This window comes from Hyalella azteca, unplaced genomic scaffold (genome assembly GCF_000764305.2).
Source record: "Hyalella azteca isolate HAZT.00-mixed unplaced genomic scaffold, Hazt_2.0.2 contig2224, whole genome shotgun sequence".
Classification (NCBI taxonomy): domain Eukaryota; kingdom Metazoa; phylum Arthropoda; class Malacostraca; order Amphipoda; family Hyalellidae; genus Hyalella; species Hyalella azteca.
This window is the reverse complement of record NW_025932507.1, coordinates 1-7,110: the sequence shown is the minus strand read 5'-3', so window position 1 is coordinate 7,110 and position 7,110 is coordinate 1.

Sequence of the window (7,110 nt, the reverse complement as noted above, 5' to 3'; positions counted from 1 at the left end):
CTAATCTTAACTCTGTGTAGTTTCTCATTATCATGGTCTAAAGACCCACCCTCAAGCCAGTATCTAATCTTAACTCTGTGTAGTTTCTCATTATCAGGGTCTAAAGACCCGCCCTCAAGCCAGTACCTAATCTCAACCCTTTTGTGCAGTATTCCACGTCACCCATATGAAATAAAGCGAAGAAAAATCCCACGGATTTTTATTTCACTCCCGTTGAGCCAGACATCTAAGCCAGTGGAATATAATCAGGCTCAAGGGAGGAGAAGAGGATGGCGAGCGCGGATCCACCAAAAAGAGAGCGACAGCTGCCCCGCAGCGAACTAGAACGGCTACTAGAAACTATACAGGACGAAATCGATACCCTAACGTCGATGAACCTAGATGAGGAAAACGCGAATTACGAACCAGAGCAGCTGATCCAGTGGTCCAGAAACCTGAAAGATAAGATGATTTCGTACAACCGTTGCTGTAAGCTTCTGAAGTCGACACTACTTCGGCAGGGCTGCAGCGCCGATCTGCAACTTGCCAAAGATAATAAGCGCGGTCTTCAGGAAGACTGCGCGCAGAGCTTAGCTTTCATTAACGAGCGCTTAAAACAACTTAACCACGATGGGGTCTCATTCTTCCATTTCGACACTTCGTCAGTTCGATCGGGCTACTCCCTCTCTTCGCAACTCGACGAGTCGATATACCCCCAGCGGTCTCAGCCGATCGACCGGACAACCCTGCAGTCGTCGAGCTCACAGCGTACGCTCCGCGTGAACCCAAGCACCTCCCCACACCTACCCTCTCCTTAAACACCTTGCTACGAACAAACCCCATCCATTCCACACTAGCCCCTCTAGACCGATTCCACCCGCACCTCAGTTCTGTACCACCCTCTAGCTCGAAAAACTCCCCCACTGTCCATCCGGCCGCCATCCCATCTACAGCTTCGAAACCCCCTAACTATGGCCCAAACCTCTCACTTTTACCTTCTTACTGTTCTATCATAGTTCCCCAACACCTAAACGGACCGTCACCCTCGCTCGGATCGTACACGCCCCCGCACCCCGACCTAAACCCACGGAATGTTCTTCTTCCCCTGTTCCAAGCCACTCCACACACCAGCATATCACACCAACACCAGACGAAACCCTCCCCTACTGAATGCCCCCTGCACAACCCATCCTTCCAGGCCAACCCGACATCGCATCTGAACCCTAACATCCAGGCAACTCCCCAAACCAGCATATCACACCAACACCAGACGAAACCCTTCCCAACTGAATGCCCTCCACGTAACCCATCCTTCCAGGCCAACGCGACATCGCATCCGAACCCTAACATCCAGGGAACTCACCACACCGACATATCACACCAACACCAGACGAAACCCTTCCCCACTGAATGCCCTCCGCATAACCCATCCTTCCAGGCCAACCCGACATCGCATCCGAACCCTATTATCCAGGCAACTCCCCACACTAACATATCACACCAACACCAGACTAAATCCTCCCCAGACGACAAAGTTGACGATAATTACGTTTAAGATTTCCGAGCTTCAATGAGTTAGGCCAGATATACCTAATGTTGACGTTTAATTTCTTAGGCTTAAATTTGCCAACGCTGAGTTGGGCTTCAATTATAGTTATAGCGTCAACGCTAGGTTGGGATTCGATTCCGATAATAGTGCCAACGCGGGGTTGGGCTTGCTTACTGTTCTAGTGCCAACGGCTGTGGTTGGGCTTCGAGTTTAATTACGATACCTGGAATAATGAGAATAGTGATAAACTTTAGAGGACAATATCTTAAAATTACCTAAAATGCTTCAAAATAAAAGAGATGACATGAATCACAAGTCGGCAGGGATGACGTGTAGACGACGCGGGGAACAAAGTAGTCTCCCGCGCAAATTTTCTATGAGATTGTGTCGAAGAAAACGGAACGGCGTCTTTGCTACACGGCTAGGTAACATTCAAATAGTCACTACAGTAAAGGTGAGGCAAATGGCCTAGAAAATATCAAATCAGTACATCCAGTTATGTGACAAATAATCCCTTTAAAAAATTTCTCTTAGACGAATTCATACTAGAAAATAGATATCAACTATAATATAGTCAAGAGCCTATGAGCAGGTGTTCGTAATCATGGCCGCCAATATATCGGCGCGGCATGACTCGCAGTGACAACTTTAATATGCACTCAATAACATGAATTTAGAATCACAATTCTGGAATCATACACAGTGAAGGCAATAGAGGAATACATGTATACAATAGGTTTAATAAGCTATAACATCATAAAATAAGGTAACACCGGCAGGGCTCGTGGAGCAACACACTACTCGCTTGAGCTCTAGACGCGCACTGGTACGGCGCTGACGATGCCGCGCTAGCAGGGAACGCGGGAACCGCTTGGGTGGCTCGTTGCTTGCACATGGCGGTAGTTTCGTTGATCTTTGCGATATTTTCCACGCACTTGTGGAGTGAACGCAGGGATGAGTGAAGATTTGCAGAAATAATAGATGAGGATAAGGGAAAGTTAGTGCGTTGAATCTGACGAATGACGAACGACGTCACACATTGCATTAATTATTGGAGTGAAATATGACACATACGTGTGCGGGCTCAACGGGGTAGGGAAAAGTTGACTTGCTTTTTCTCCCGTTTATTGACGTAAGCTGAGTGACGTAAGCTGAAAATAAGATTTAATATTAGTTAATAGGTCGAGATAGACATACATGAAACTTGAACTAAGCAGGAGGTAGACTCACATTGTTTAGACTTTAGATATTGTTTAGTACTGAACGTTATAGAATAGCTGAACGTTCTTATCTGACTTCTCGATAACAAATTACAACTGACATGACAGGAATTGTTTATGTAGGCATGGCCGCGATATTTCATTTGTTACTCACACGGGGTGGTTTTGGCAGGCGAGAAGAAGAGACGACAAAGTTGACGATAATTACGTTTAAGATTTCTGAGCTTCAACGAGTTAGGCCTGATATACCTAATGTTGACGTTTAATTTCTTATGCTTAAATTTGCCAACGCTGAGTTGGACTTCAATTACAGTTATAGCGTCAACGCTAGGTTGGGATTCGATTCCGATAATAGCGCCAACGCGGGGTTGGGTTTGAAATTGATTACTAAGTATGACAGTGCCAACGCTGGGTTGGGCTTTGTTTACGATTAGTGCCAACGACTGCGGTTGGGCTTGGCCTACGATTACGGTACCTGAAATGATCAGATTAGAGATAAACTTTAGAGGACAATATCTTAAAATTACCCAAAATGCTTCAAATTAAAGGAGACTGAAAGAAACGCATGTCGACACTCGCCAGGAAGCATTAAAGCTTGATGAGGCTGTAAGCGGAGAACGAAGTAGTATCCCTTAAAATTTTTTCTATGAGATTGTGTCGAAGAAAACAGAACGGCGTCTTTGCTACACATTCGAATGATTATAACGGCAATGGTGAGGCAAATAGCCTAGAAAATATCAAATCCGTACATCCAGTTATGCGACAAATAATCCCATTTTAAAATAATTACTCCTAGACGAATTCATACTAGAAAATACATATCAAATATGATATAGGAGCCCATTAGCAAATGTTTGTTATAATGGCCGCCAACAACTGGTTGCGGCTATAACTTATAAGTAACGCAGCGTTACTTACAGTAACGACTATAATATTCACTCAATGACATGAACATGGCATTTCCAATTCTAGAATCATAGTGAAGATTTGAAGAAAGAATAGATGAGGATAAGAAAACTTAGTGCGTTTAATCTGACGAGTGACGAACGACGTCACAAAATAATTTATGTAAAAAAATCATCTAAAAAAATAACACTCCCATATTAGCTCGCCGGCCAACGACTTATTGCATTGCATTAATTAATGGAGTGAAATAATTCATTAAAAAAGACAAATTTCAGAAAAATTCAAAGATGATATAAGAATTTTTAATTCCAAAAAGTTTCAATGATGATTCGGGGCACTTTATTCTGAGCACATGACTTTAAGATATGATTGGTGGCAAATAGGGGTAAAATCTAGGGATATTTATATTTCATTAGATTAAAAATATCCAGGGATATTTTTTACATTTTGCTCGATCTTACTTATCTCTGATTTCATACCGAAAATACTTAGTGACACCAACTGTTGAAGATCATTCCGACTTTTGAATTGGCTCTCACATATAGGTACCGTTTGGTCTGCATTGATAGAACGATTCAATGGATGGAACACAGCACTAGTATTTCTGACGACATGTAGGTAACATGGGGCAGCGAGCCCACTGCGGGTCACGGGCCCATAGCGGGTTTCTCGCTAAGAATGGCAGATATTGGTCCGTGTTCTCTACCGCTGGTCGACAGTTTCACTGTGATGAAGTGTACGGATTCACGTTTTGCTAAGTGTTTGCGTTATTAAAAGTTATTTGTGAATAACTGTTTTAGCCCAGATAAAAATTTTTTCGCTGCTAAATAAAACTATTTTCGATTACTGTAGATGAAGCTTTTGAAATTACTGTGAATTATATTTTGAAAATAATATTTATTGGGATAATTTTGAGATCAACTTTAGACTATTAGCTTTTAAAATAAAATGTTGACACGATATAAATTGAAATGATACCTATATGGGGCAACGGGCCCACGCGTGTCACGGGGCAAAGCGCCCATGGTGAGTCTTGTGTTATACATCATTAGATTTGTCTTAATGACTTTTTCAGAACCATGACTAGCTTTTTGAATTACAAATTGCACTATATATTGCTTGATTTTTTTAATTGCCGCCTCAAGGCAGCAGGTTTAGTTTCTAGTTATGCGTATTTATGATCCCTTAACGAGTTGCTGACTCTTGCCTTGCCAAAAGTTGATTTCAGTCAACACCAATGAGCCAAAAGTTGATGAGTTTTTATGGTGTTGGCTGAAATCACGATTAGGTACGAATTCTCTGCACATAATAACTGGATTCTGGACGAAAGTGGAACGAAGTTTTTTTCTGATCAACTATATATATTTTTCTAGTCATAGATACATTTTTTCATGTCAAGGACGAATTTTTTATCGCAAGGATATATTTTTCAAGTCAAGGATATATATTTTTATGTCAATGAATATTTTCTTCACGTCAGTGATAGATTTTTCAAGCCAAGAGTATATTTTTTTCAATTCAAGGATATGATTTTTTGAGTTGTTAATAAATGAATTAATGTCATATTTTTTATTACATTTTCTCATTTCAAACTGTAAAGTGTAGTTTTATCATTTTCAAACGAAAAATATGCAATTGTGGTAAAGGGACCCAGGGTGGGCGCCTTGCCCCAAGCCCATGGGCCCATTTTGACACTTTTTACAAAATAGTGTTTCATTAAAAATTGAATAACTCTATAGGCGTCTAATTCACATCATACATTCCTCATTAGTTGTACCTTTAAACAAAACAATGAACCACCTCGTATCAATTAAAACTTCATCAAAAATTTTGTTTGAAAAAAGGGGAGGGGGCGCGCTGCCCCATGTTGCCCTATCACTTGTATTAATTGTAATCTATGTGTGGTTATTTTTTAACAGTAGGCTTACTCTGTGTTTGTTCAAGAAATCTTGTAGAGAAAGTATTCCACTAATTTAAAAAATCACGATAAATAGCTTTATGAATAGCGCCTTATGGATAGCGCTATAATAACAGTCACCTTTGCTAGTGACTGTAAAGGATTCTGCTCAGGTTTGGAGCGCGCTGAAAACAGCGAGAAGGCTTGGATAATCCGCTGATTACAAGTCAGTTTTTGTAAAGAAAGATTCCACCCCGTTAGAGAGGGCGGTTTTTCGCAAGAAGTGGCAGGAGAGAATCAGGCGGAATGGCACGGAAAATCAGTCAATCACTTCCAAGCTGTCAAGACAACACCGGCTGCTCACGGACAGTCTGAGGAGATCAAGGACATGTAATTAGTAGGAATGAATCCGTAGATTAAGGCCTGTAAATAATGTAGGAAGTAACCGCATTCATCAAAGTGAAAGTGCACAAAAAGTTTTAAAATGTTTTTACACGAACTCGGATTCCGTTTTGAACGAAAAAAGTGAACTGTTAACTGTGATCGCAAACGAGAGTATAGACATTATTTGTATTACAGAAACACTCCCTAAAAATCACGGGAAGAAAATTGTACCTGTTGATTTTCCGCTACCAGGTTTTGATTGTTTTCATAACTTAAATGAAGAGCAGTGCGCTAGAGGTGTAGCTCTGTGGGTTAGAACCTCTTATGGGGCCCGGCAAGTTAAGTTATCTGCAGAGCATCAATCAGCTAGAGAATCAGTGTGGTGCGAACTTACTCTAAAAGGCAAAGATAGCCTCCTCATAGAGGTCATTTATAGATCACCTAACAGCTCCTCTGATAACAATAAAGTGCTAAACAGCCTTTTACCGAGCATGTCATTCAGCAGGTCGCATACGTTGATCGTTGGTGACTTTAACCATCCAGGGCAGAGATTAACGAAACTTCGGTTAAGTTCACGTAACTTTTCGTACTTACGTTCAAAAGTTACGTATGGCGTAAGTCAGTCAAAATTTGGCATTAACAAAACTGTCTTACGCATGACTCATCTGAAAAGGTATTATCGAAACCATACAACTAACTGACCAATCAGAGGCTTTGGATTTGCTGTTCCTAGCTCCTGTCGACTCAGTCGTTCATCTATTCTATAACGTTCAGTACTAAACAATATCTAAAGTCTAAACAATGTGAGTCTACCCCCTGCTTAGTTTAAGTTTCATGTATGTCTGTCTTGACCTATTAACTAATATTAAATCTTATTTTCAGCTTACGTCACTCAGCTTACGTCACTCAAGTATATGAAATAAACGGAAGAAAACCAATTTCGATTTTCCCTACCCCGTTGAGCCCGCACAAGTTTGTGTCACTGACACCAGTGACTCTGAGTGGCTATCACAATCTGAGTGAGTACTTCTGAATCACCACAAGAACGTTAATTCATGTACGAGTATAATCACTCTGGCGCTCTAACGCCCACTAGCTCGCTGACCAACGACTCATTGCATTGTGTGACGTCGCTCTGAGATGCTCGTCAGTTTCAACCCACACCCTTCAGCTAT